Raw genomic sequence first — 13,474 nt, forward strand, 5'->3', positions numbered from 1 at the left:
ATAATTATTAAAATTATTTTTAATATTAATAATTTTTAAAATTATTCTGAATAATAAATTATTATCATCAATATAATATTAATTATTATTATTGAATATTAATTATTAATATTGTTATTATTAATTATTATTTGAAAATAGAGTAGAGTAGAGGAAAGCAGAGCAAAGCAGAGCAGAGCAGATTTAATTTGAGCAGAGCAGAGCACGTCAGCTCTAAAGAACGGGGCCTTAGGTGGATTGCGAGCGGTGGCAGCTTGAAGTTGAGATCGAGCCTTGTTAATTCGCCCTTATTCGCCGCATTCATCCAAGCTTTGTAATAGGAAGATAATACAATACTCGCGATAGGATTTTGTACTACCCACCTAGGAAGACTTGGCCAATATTCCATCCAACGAGGAATTCTTTCGGGGTTAAAGATCACATCTTTAGGGGCATCACAATCTTGTGGGGGAATGATTTGTTTCATCCCGTATTGTCTTATTAACCTACAAGGAAAAATATAAGTGGTACTAGATAGGCCAAGAAGCCTACTATAAGGGCAATTAAAACTATTTCCCACCATACTACTTATGTTCCACCAAGGAATCACAAAGCGTATGTTTGGAACCCCGTGATAAAAAAACGACGTCCATTCTTCTTTATTCTTATGCTTGTAAAGAATTCGACGTCCAGTTAGCTTCAAGATTTTGTGGCTGATCAACAATTCGCAAATGCTCCATGAGCCAAATCTAAAAAAAAGATAAGAAAAAAAAATTAGTTTGCAATTTACACAAGCAGGTGGCGCGCGCATCAAAATCTGTTGCGCGCACCAACCGCTCGCATCGCAGAAGATTGCGCTGGTCGTACCAGCGCAACTTCATGACTGCGCTGGAATACGACGTAAAAAAAAAGCAAAAAAGAAAAAAAAATAATAACTTACGTGTAATAGAAGTGAACTTCCCATGAAACCGTTTTCGTTAGGGTCTTCTCCAAGGCGATTCAAGCATAGAACGGTTTCCGCCAAAGACAAAGGAGCAGGTGAATGACATCCCTCTATTTTCTCTACTATGGACACCATTGAATAATCTCCGTATTCTTTGTCTGTCCTAAGTAAACAATTAACAACAAGAAAATAACATAAAGCACGAATTTTAAAGCGTTGTTTAGTCATGTTGTCATGAGGGGCGACGAAGTGTTCAATAAATTGGATCAAAATATCGCCTTCTTCACTTCCAATGTTAGTCATATCATTGTCAGACAAACCAAAAAATCTTTGGAATATAGGTTTGGAATCCTACAAGGTAGGCGCATAGGTCACAGGGAGAGTGTTTGTAGGAAAGCCTAGCAAGACCTTAAACTCACCAGGAAGTGGGACAATCTCGTCCCCTTTAAACAAGAAAAGATGATGGTTAGAGTCCCAATGGTTGACGGCGGCATGAAGGAAATCAAAATTGATCACTAGTTGAATATAGTTCAATAAAGGGTCTAGGTGGTAAATTTTGAAAGCTAGTTTATCCTCGGTTGAAAAGGAGGTGACCCATTGCTTCAAGCGTTGTTCAAAGGTTTTCACCATTGTTCAAATTTTAAAAAAAAAAAAAGAGAGAGAATTTAGAGGGATTAATTCTTTTTAGATTCTTATTACTAAGCGAATGAATGTGAGATACTTAAAAGCTTACACGAAATCGCGTTTAAATAGACCCAAAAGGGGCAAAATTTTGGCAATTTTCGCTCGAAGGAAAGTTCACCAGCAGATGTCGCGCGCAACCAATTCACATGCGCGCGACAGCCACGCGTAACTTTTACAGTTGCGCGCATCTGCTCTGTTGCGATATGTGAGATAAGATTATTTCCATATTTGTGACTACATGATGACGAAATCCCACAAGATTTTAAGACAAATCATACGCTTACCTTTTACTAACCTTTGTGTCCTTTTCCTTAATATTTTATTATTTTTCATATTCTTTTTTTTATTTTTTTTTATTTTCCTTTACTTTATTTTTCTTTTTTCCTTTTTCCTTTCCTTTTTTATTTTTCTTTGTTACCTTTTTTTTTTGTGGGGGGTAAGTCGGGAACCTTTCCCTCCCTTGGAATTCGCAAAATTTTTTATATAATAAAAAAATAGAGAGAAAAAGGTAGAAAAAAAATGTACACGTGGAAACAAAAGAAAATGACATATATACAAAAACGTGTCATATGTACAACAAAAAAATATACATTTTTTTCCTAATATAAAAAAAATGTGTGTACAAAGAAAGCCAAAATAAGTTTCCAAACCATTCTCAATTCCCATTTTTAGAGTTTGTCTCAACTGTTTAGTTGCCTAGTGTAGATACAAATTTTTTGCATGACTATGATTGGGAAGATAGTAAGCCAGACAACCCTTTGGTTTTGATGGTGAGTCGGTGATGAAGGAGATCCCACATAAAAGCCTGAGGATGAGGCAGAAGGTGATTGAGACAAACAAGAGGAGGGTGTGGAAGATGAGGGTGCTTTTACAATGGGTCATAGAGAGCTAAAAGCTGAGGCTGCTGAAGATCTAGAAGAAACTCAATACATTAAAGCAAAAACTGATGAGAGTGATGATGAGCTGAGGGAAGCAAGGAATAGAGTGAAGGATTGCAACTCTAGGATACTTCAAGTAGTTGAGTAGTTGGAAAAAGATGTATGTGAGGGGAAGATTGTTGATGAAAGTGGTGTTGGAAAAGAAGTAGCATCAGAAGGAGGTTTGAGAAGTAATTGTGATTTCACCAAGTTTAAATGGAAGGTAGGTCAAAGATTTGCAAATAGTTAAGACTTTAAGGATGTTATAACTAAGTATGTAGTTATGAAAGGGAGGGATTTGAAATACACCGTGAGTTGGAGAGGCAGGCAAGGTTAGGAGTTAAATGAGTTTGAGAGTTCCCCTTTTATGTGTATTGTTCCATGCATTTAAGGGATCAACATGGATGGTGAAGACTGCAGCTGATTCACATACATGGAATGGGAATATGTGTAAGAATAGGCAACTTAAAACAACTTGGGTGGCAAATCAGTTGCTAGAGGTTTCCTGAACTAGGCTACATTCTCCAGCTAAAGATATTGTGGGAATTGTAAGAAGAGCTTACAGAATGACTGTGTCCAGAGACTTTGCATAAAAAGTCAAGTATAGGGCTGATGACTGTCATTTATGACCCTTTTATGCTAGGTTTTATTAATAGTTTTACTCTCATTTTTAGTCCTTTTTTCCGTGTTTTTATATTATAGTGCTTGCTTTGCGTTTTTGTGTGCAAGTCTAGAGAAATGCATGCTTTTAATGGTTTTCTTGTCATTTTGTTCGTTTCTCAACTATTTCTCTCGCTTCTTTGTTTCCTTTACTTGTTTTTTAGGTGTGTTGAGTTTCCCATGGTTTGATAACCAAGGAGGAAGCTCAAGCGCATTCAAGCAGGTTGATGGAGCTAAGTTCAGGATTCCAAATATGCAATTCAAGCTAGTTGCGCAAGCTCGAGCACCTTTAAAGCAATGCTTTGGCTTGAGGCGTTCGAGTGCTTGGAAGATAAAGGAGCTGCCCTTCTCACGAGCATCGCCTCGAGTGCACCAATGATAGGGATGCTTGAGAGCGCAGAGTTTGATCGAGCAAGCGAAGGAGGCAAGGCCACGAGCATAAAGCAAGGGTTCATGCGCGCGGCATAGGGGGTGCGTGTGCGTAGACCCAGCTGTGCGCGTGCGCGGCTTGGGTGGTGTGCATGCACTGCCTCTCCCGACCCCCTTCGCTCGACTCTTCTATCTATATATTTTAACTTTCTTTTTTTAGGGGAATGACTTATTTGGTACTTGAGGATTATTTTCCAGAAATAGTAGAGAAAGAAGCTTAAGAGTTACTTGATTTGTACTTGAATTTGGTCTTAGATTTCAATTTGATCTTAGAACTACTTCTTCAATTCAATGAAAATTTGTGAGAATTCTTTTCTTCAAATTACTTTTATTGCAATTTCCTTTATTTCTTGAATTTTGATTTGAATTTCATTATGTGCTTTAGAAATTGTTGATTGATTGAATTTCTTCTTGATTAAACTTGAAATGAATATGATTGTGATTGAATTTGTTTTGCTTCTCAATTTCACCATTATTAGTGAGTAGATTAGTTGGTAGGGAGAAGAGAAAGCATGCTTGATTGATGATTTTTGCTAGTTAATGATCCTTAATTAATTGAATTGTTGCAATTAAATTGGTTGACATAGTTGAGCATTTTATTAATTATACTAGGAGTGATCAACCTATAAGATTAATCTAGACTACATTGTAATTTTCATTGACATGAACCCTTGATTTGAGAATTGGTTTAATTGATTGAATTTGATTGGGATTTCCCTTTATTTCCATTCATAGTGAACCCTAGTTTGGTTTATAGGAGATAGCTCTTGAATTCCATTGATTGCAACTATAGTTTTTCCTTTGCAATGTTTGAATTGATTGAGTGATTCTTCAATTAGCGTAATCTTTGAGCTTGCATGTGGAACCTATATCTCTATTATTTAGTATATTGAATTTCTCGCTTATTTTGGCTTTTTTGATACCTTAGTTACCGACCATAACCATCTACATTCTTTGAAGTAGCTTGACATAGGCTATATCTTGCACCTAATCATTCCTTTGGGTTCAACCCTTGACTTATCAAATACTCATATTATGTTGGTCGAGTATTTACAATTTAGGTTTGGGTCTAGGAAAGGGTAGAGAACGACCTACATTTCCTTGCGTCAAAATGGTGTCATTGAAGGGGAATGGTATTGGTGCTTCGTTATAGTTGTTAAGTCTATTTCATCTTTAATTGCAAAAAAGAAAAAAAAAAACAGATTTTTCTTTTTAGGCTACACTTGTAGCCCGTGATACTAATCATTTCTTTTGAGATTGTATGCATAGAGCACGTGGTCATTCACTAGTGCCATTTGTTCCGAGGATTGAGAGGACTATTGCAAGATTAAGGGTTGCTAGACGATCTTTGAGCTCTAGCACCTCAAGTGAAGAAGAACAACAACAAGAAGAACAAGAAAGAATGGGAGGAAATCCAGGGGTGGCGTTGAAATAATTGGGGATTCCCGGTACATATAGATTTAGAGTAGGATTGCTTCACCTACAACACCGGCGAATGATTTTGAAATAAGGCCGGTAATGATCACTTTGATAGAGAGGCGACAATTTATTGGAGCCAAGCATGAAATCCCTCTAAATCATCTCAAGGAGTTCGAAAAATATTGCAATACTATCAAGGTGAATGGAATCTCCTAAGAATTCATCCGCCTCAAGCTCTTTCCATTTTCCCTCATAGGGCGTGCCTTGGAATGGCTAGACAAGGAGGTCAAGCCGAATTCTCTAAGGACATGGGACGAAGTTACCAAGGAATTTCTATTTCGTTTCTATCCACAAAAAAAAAACGGTGAAGGCTAGAGCTTTGATTCAAGGTTTCAAACAAAAGCCATGTGAGAGCCTCTATGAAGCATGGGAAAGATACAAAGATTATCAAAGAGAATGTCCTCACCACGGAATTCCTACTTACCAAATTATTCAAATAATATATGGAGGCCTTAGTCCTCAAGGGAAGTCATGTTTAGATGGAGGAGCCGAAGGTCCCATCATGAATAAAACGGAAGAGGAAGTGGTAGACATAATTGAAGTAGTGAGATACTATAGAGATTGGTAAGATGGAGAGAGAGAGAGTCAACTAGCAAGAGTAGCTCTTTGGTGTACTCGGTTGATCATCTAAATGCAATCAAGAATCTCTCCTTACAAATGATAAACTTGGGGAAGGAAATGTCCGCTATCAAGGCAAAGATGAAAAGTGATACCTCCCAAGTCTCGTGTCTTCCCTCCTAATCTAAGGGGAGAGGTATGTTTTATAATCCTCAACCTTCTCCCTCTTCTACTAACATTCCTAGTGGATGCTTTTTTTGTGATGGTTGTGGATCGTATGATCATGATGCTTCTAATTGCCCTCATTCATGCATGGATGTTAGTGATGATCAAGATGGAAATGTTAATGAGCATGTGAACTATTTGTCAAAAAATAATGATTCTAGGTTTGAGAATCAAAGAGGCCAATGGAATAGGAATTACAACAACCATGGCAATTTTGACAACTACAACCAAGGTGGTGGTAATAGGAACCATGGGAAAAAAAATTCCCGAGGTAACTATAACAACCAAGGTTATAGTGGCCAAAATCAAAATCAAAATTATGCTAATCATAACCAAGATTAAGGTAACCATAATCAAGGTAGAGGTAATTAGAACAATCAAAATAGGAGAAATTTTCAAAATAACTCTCAAAGGTGTCCCTCACCCGGATTTACTCCAAAGGCAAAAATGATAATTCCTATGTTCAATCCTCTTCTTCTTCTTTTAGGTCTAATTTGGAATAAATCATTGAAAATCAAACGAATTTGTTGAACACTTACATGGCCGTAAGTGAGAAGAATATCAATGAAATGATGACTCATAATAAGATTCTTGAAAACCAAATTTCTCAACGTGCTAATGCTTTGAAAAACCAATCTAGTCCTTATTCTTTACCTTCCCAAGGCCTAGATCCTAAGAGACCGGTCAATGCTATTGTTACAAGGAGTGGTAAGGTTCTTTAGGAGAGTTTTCCTAGGAAGAGTAAGATCATGGAAGCCACAAATGAGGTTTTGGTAGAAGATGAGAGAGATGGTGCATCTTTGAGTGAGGTTAAGATTGAGAAACCTAGTAAAGTGAGAGTGGAGAAAGAAATTGTGAAACCCAAGCTTCCTTATCCACAAATAATCATGAGACACAAGTTAGATGAACAATTTGGAAGGTTTATTGATATGCTCAAGTAACTTCACCTTTCTCTACAATTTACCGAAGTTGTCACCCAATCAAATTCCCTACTATGCAAAATTCCCAAAAACATTTTGAGCGGTAGGAGAACTTGTGATGTTGTAGAGATGGTGAACTTGACCGAGAATTGTAGTAAAATTATAATAAACAAGATGCCACATAATCTAAAAGACCCCGGATACTTTTCCGTCCCTTGTGCCATTTACAAAATGCAAATCAAGAATGTCTTATGTTTCCTAGGTGCTAGTGTTAGCCTTATGCCATATTTGGTATAACAAAGACTTGAGCTAGAGGAACTCTTACCTACCAACATCGCTTTTGAAAGGAATGGTTTCCTTTGAACAAGTGTACTATTCCGTTAGTGGGTTCAGAATTATTAGAAAGCGAATATATTCAGTAAGGTCAAGTGATCGGAATGCCTGGGTGGAGGCCGCTTCCGATCAGTAATATTAATGCATAATTAATATTACGGCTTAATCTTGACTGAACCCTTCGGGTCACACCCAAGCAACTAACAAACCGAAGTGACGAATTAATTATGAATTAATTAATGAGTCAACCGAGTAATTAATATTTAGACGTCGGAAATTCGAGCTTAGAACATCGAAACCGAACGTCGGAAGTCGAGTCGAAAAATGGTAAAAGACGAGACATGAAATATTAATAAATCAACAAAGACCAAAATACCCCTAGCATCGGAACACCGAGTGCTAGGGGGTATAGTCGAGCTAGCAGCCCGCACCTAGTGCGTGGCGTGCTAGCATGCTGCAGCTAGCAGCCCGCACTAGGTGCGCGGCATGCTAGTAGCAGCAGCCCGCACGCAAGTGCATGGGTGCTGGCCGAGAGAATGCGAGCAGCAGCCCGCATTTGTGTTGCGGGGATGGCTGGGCCGAGAGAAGGGCAACAACAAAATTGATAGCCCACTTGGGTGCCTTGGTGCCCAAGTGGGAGTTGCCAAGTGGCGCAAGGTGAGGGAGTGAGTAGGGAGCAAGTTTGGTCCCCCCCCCCCTCCTCCAAATGGTCCTCACCTAACCTTTCACATGAGCTTGCCACTTGTTGATTTATTATTAGTTTGATTATTAATTTTATTTTACCTTTAAAATAAAATGGAAAAATCAAATTCTCCCACATTGATGGGAGAGCTTTTCACTCTATTATTTTTTCTATAAATACCCAAGTTGGGTTATAGGGAAGATCGCTTGAGTGAGAGTTGAAAAAGGCATCACCATTGTGAAAACCTTTGAACTCATTAATCACTCGGATTTTTGGTCGGGCCTTGCTAACTCCAAGGCATTGGACCGTTTTCGGTGGTTGAGTTGTGGGTGGACTATCGTTGGAGGCCGTCGTATTTTCGAGGCTGGCTTTCGAAGTAAGAGCCCCTTCCATTTCGGCGAAGCACGCTCCAAAGGTAATTATCTTGTCTTAATCTTGTGATTAATTTATTTATGTTTATGGTTTTATTTATTGCGAGTGCGGTCTTGGTTTTGAGTTTGTTTCCGCGGTGAGTCGGACTCACCAAACCCCAACAGCGGCATCGGAGCCTCGCTCATTTATTTTTAAAATCATAATTATTTTTAAGGTGTTTTTATGCCTTAATTTTTCTGGTTTTGAGTTGCTAATTAGATTAGTAGCTCGTTTTATTTATTTTAACCTCGTATTAAAGCTGTCATCAGCCCCGAACCCAGATTTTGACCCAAAAATAGTGAATTTTGGGTGGAAAAGGCGTTCTGGAAATGTTTTTATCGCTTTAGGACTTGGTTTTTAGCCAAAAAAACGACCAAAAATGCACTTTTCGAGGGATTTTTCGTTTTGACGAAAAATTTTAAGTCTTTCTAACCTTGAAAATTAATTGCATATTTATGGTGGTTATGTAATTGGTTCAATACATATTTTATATGCAATTTTAAACCTCTTTAGGCATGATTACTTGGTGGTAATTTGTGTTTGAAAGCTTGGTTTTATTTTTCACATAATTGCAAACTAATTGCATTAAGTGTGAAATTGTTGTTCTTTGAGGCTTCCAAGTACTAAAGATTCAAATTTTAATTATGTTAAGAGATTGAAACTTTATATTACTAAATTCCATAAATTTTTGTTAAACTTGGTTGATTTAATCATATTTTAGTTGATTGGAATCATAAAGTTTGAAACTTTGTGATAGAAAATTGTTTATCTTCACATTGGAAGATATAATTTTTCAAGGATTCACAAGTATTAAAGTTGGAATCTTTATTGAACTTATGTTCATTTTTCCAACTCCCTCTTATTTTGTCAAAAAATCAAGATTAATTTAAACTAATTAAATTAATAGTGAGTAATTGCCCTCTTATTTTTGTTGCACCAAGTTAAACCAATTTGATTAAAGAATGGTTCTTGGGAATTATTTTGGTTAGATGCACTTTGAAAATTTTATTTTAAGTTAGACTTGTTTAAATTTTTATTTTGCTCAATAAATTAGTTCTAAAATTAATTTAGAATTAATTATAATGTCACGAAAAATTTTAGGATCAAAGTCTCGTGGCTATGGCACGCATATCAAGGCACAGTGGGAGTTCATTGGCTCAGTGGGAGCTAAGTGACTCAATGGGAGCTCACCAGCTTAGCAAGAGCTAGGTGGTTGAGTGGGAGCTTAATGGCTCATTAAAGTTTAAGATAGCTCAAGTGGGAGCTAACTGTTAGTTTTACAACGAACTTTTACCCAAAGACAATACACATGTCTCTTTGTAAGCATTCAAGTGAGACCATGGGCATTACCTCCACAACCTAATTGAGAACATAGTGTTTGTTGCTCTAAGTGGTGTCTTTCTTGAAAGTAACACGTTTCCAAAACGACAAGTGGGAGGAAAATGAACTCGATGACAATCAAGCTTAGCAACAAACTAGAACTGAGAATCTCGGAAGACCTTAAAAGGGCTTCATGAGAATGCTTGATCAAGAATACTGAAAAGGACTTTACAAGTGCCTTAAAAGAGAATTCATTACTCACAAAACATCAGAAATGTTGGAGTAAGATCAACATAATAAAAGAGAATTCATTATTCACCAAAGGCTTGGATTGAATCATAAACTAAGACTTACAAGCATACTTGTAGGGAATATTTCAAGCATTAACCCTAGCTTGAACCCCACTGTGATCATACACTAAAGTACGGTGGCATCCAAAGGGAAAGAAGATAGAGCAAAAGAGTCGCCAACAAGTTTTTTTTAGGAACTTGTAAACCGTTCACAAGGTGAAGGTTACACCCCTTAACGATCCAAGAGATCGTCAACTCCAATAGGTCTTGAACCATGACTGGTAGTTCGGGGATGAAGGTACAAATTCAACCTAAAAGAGATTGAACCTGCCCTAATAATAGGCCTCTACTTTATTCTTATCGTATTCATGTGCGCTTTCTGACTAACATGCAATCAATAGGATAAACCCTAAACCTGTTTATCTATGTTGGTTGAATTTAATGCACAAACAAAACTATTATTGGCGATCACTTGAATTATAATCAAAATTGACCCTAAACAAGATTATTAATTATCTTATTAAGAGTGATTACAAATACCAATTCTCTTTAAACATGCACAAAAGGCGTGATCAAGCAATAACAATAAATATAACCAAGCAACATAATAATAATTATAATAATAACCATAATAATCATCATTATAAAATTATAATCACAATCAAAATAATCATGTTAAAGCATAATAATAATAGCAAGATCCTAGGAATAATACTAACAAGATTAATAACAAACCCTAGCATTTCACTAAGCATTAAAAATCAAAGCTTTAGCCCTAACATGATACTATTAGGAAAGACAATAAAAGGCATCATAGAAATCATAATTGACATTATATTCTTTACCCTAAACATGATACTAGGAATTTATTGTTGTCACCCTAAACATCAAATTAAGAAAAACATCCTAACATGATACTAGGAATCATAATAACAACCTAAGCATGATAATATCAATTAAACCATTAAAGTACTTACTTGGATGCCTCGTACCTCTTTCTAATAACAAAATACACACGTTAGTAACTTCAAGGAAAATATAAAATAACAATTAAATTAAATAAATTAAATGATTGAAGGAGAGATTTGGGACCAAACCCTCAGAAATTAAACCTTTCACGTCTAGCACAAAGGCAACTTCGAACAATGCTAGGTGTATCCAAGTCTTGCGAATGCGGAATTTTATATTTGAGAAAAGGCTAGTTTAGAAAAGAGATAGAGAGAGAGTAATTAAGAATTCTTAATGAGAGTTTGTGAATGAAAACGGAGTTTTTAGAAGACTATTTATAGAGAAAATCAACCAAAAAGATAAAAAATCAAAACAGAGTTCTGGCGCGTAAAACGAGGTTAGCGCCAGACGCTGACATTAACGGCAGGCGCTAACGCTAGCGCCAGGCTCCAAGCTTAGCGTCCGGCGCTAATGCTGGCGTTTGGCGCTGACTAAGTTATTGACGCATTTTCTTAAAATCAGATAGAAATTGCCGTAAAGGAGGATAAAATTGTATTTTCCTCAAAAACATTCTTTTATTCTGATTAAAACTCTAAAAAGTCAACAAAAGTCAATTTAACAATGCTAATTGAATTAGGAATGAAAAGAACCTTCTAGAAGAATCTAGAAGACTAAAACCATTCCTAACTGCATTAGGAATGATAAATCCATATTAGGCCCTCCTCTAGATCATTGGGCCGCATATAAGTCTCAAACCAGGCCCAGTTTAGTAATTTGGCCATAACTTCCTCAATATTCATCGGAATTGGGCTTATAATTTATCGTTGGAAAGCTCTTTTCAATCCCTATCCAACTACACTACTATTGTACCCATATCATGGACTAAAAAAATTGGTTTTCAAAAACAGAGAGAAGAGAAAAGAAATTAAAAATATCCGCAACACTAAACTTCCACACTTTCACTTCATTTGATTATGATTCGACGTGAAAGGTACTCATCACTGGGTTTGGTTTTGGGGAGACACAAATGGGTGTCTACAGAAGCCCCCACTTTGACAGAGTTTGGAGAAACGCACGTTTCAAAAACAAAAGTCAAAGTATCGATAGGGACGGAGAATGATTCAGAACGTTCTGCAATCCTAAAACACTCTTGTAACGCCGATACCTGCAAACTAGCATTAGTTAAACTGATAAGAGAGTTAAGAAACGCATATCTTGCACCGTCGAGCACACGTCTCTAAAAGTAACCGATTTGCTGCTGCTTTTCCTTTTGATGACCTCCTGCAAGCTAGAGAATGTCATCCTGCTTGAAGAGTGCTACGCTTGTAACTGCCTCCAATTCTGCCATGATAATCTTCCACAAGCCAGGGAACACTATCAAAGATTGCTTCCCTTGAAACGATCCTCTTCCGCTTTGTGACCATCTTCCACATCTTAGGGAACACGATCGAAGACAACTTTGCTTGAAATCACCTTCAGTTGTTTGTGACAACTCTCCGCAAGCTAGGGAACGCTGCCAAAGATATCCTCGCTTGAAGCTATCCACATTTGTTGCGATAATTTTCCCAAGGAAAATTATTGAAGATCTCCGCTTGTCGAGCTTTTTTTTAAAAGCTTGCTTAAAATTTGTTTCTACTATGCCTTTATGTCGGCGCTTTTGCTGCTTGTGAACCTGTATGTTGGTGCCTTTTGCTGAATTATGAACCAGTATGTCGATGCCTTTTGCTGAACTAGTATGTCGGTGCCTTTTGCGATGAGCCAATGCTTTAGCGCTTTAAGCTAAGTGACACGATCTTTCATCAGGTCGATCACTTTATGTAATCAAGCCGATTACTAAAAATCGTGTCAAATTGCTTAGAGGGGCTAACTGGCGTACCAAGGAACCCAAAAATATACTGTATAAGGTTGGAGCAACCGTACTGAGTGGCTGAACGTTCTGGCGCCGCTGAAATAACGTCAGCCCCACTATCTGGTTGTAGCGCCAGACGTTGGAGCTAGGGTAAGGTGCTAAAGCCTATCGACTAACGCCAAGGTCTGACGCTTGGCGCTAGAGTCGAGTTTTCCTTAAATACCCTTCTCTTCCTCATTTCCGCTGCTGCTGTTCGTGTTTCTTGCTCGAGAATTCTCAAAACTTCATTTGATCCGTTCTTGCTCGTTTCTCAACCAAATTCGCTCAAATTTGTTGCAAATCAAAGCTTATTCCATCCATTTTCCCGATCTATGTAAGTTTCCTCCAAACTCACGCCGTTTTTAATGAAATTTGCACGTGTTTATTCACGAATTTCTTGAAAATTCGAAATTAGAATTGCTTAATTCTCTTTGTTTATCAAATTTTATGCCATGAAATTTCTTGATTATGTTTATATATTGTCTTGGGAGTAATTTGAGACTTGTTTGACTCAATTTGTGAAGAAATGAACGAATCACCATTGTTGAACCTCTTAAGGTCGGGAAAACAATTTGGCTTGTTCTTGATGTTTTTGCTAGCAATTCTAGTCCAATTTGTCACAATAATTACTATAGTATTGCAAGAAATTATTTGGTTGCTTGAAAAATGCCATGCATGCTCAATTCAAATTTGTGCTCTGTTTTAGTACTACATACTCTGTTTTTTTGCGAACATAGTATCATGCGGCTAGGCAAACCTTAGATACCATAGAGCCTTAATTTATGATAATTCTGCGCAATGTAGCATG

At 37.2% G+C, this 13,474-nt stretch overlaps 1 non-coding gene across 1 annotated transcript; it reads right to left on the reverse strand.

Moving 5' to 3' along the window:
• Positions 1 to 5,399: 5,399 nt before the first annotated feature.
• Positions 5,400 to 5,505, reverse strand: LOC145633300 (small nucleolar RNA R71). Its single transcript, XR_014112634.1, has one exon. It is a non-coding gene; the product is annotated as a small nucleolar RNA R71 (small nucleolar RNA).
• Positions 5,506 to 13,474: the final 7,969 nt, after the last annotated feature.

Source organism: Chenopodium album, chromosome 5, assembly GCF_948465745.1.
Source record: "Chenopodium album chromosome 5, dcCheAlbu1.1, whole genome shotgun sequence".
In the NCBI taxonomy this organism is placed as follows: domain Eukaryota; kingdom Viridiplantae; phylum Streptophyta; class Magnoliopsida; order Caryophyllales; family Amaranthaceae; genus Chenopodium; species Chenopodium album.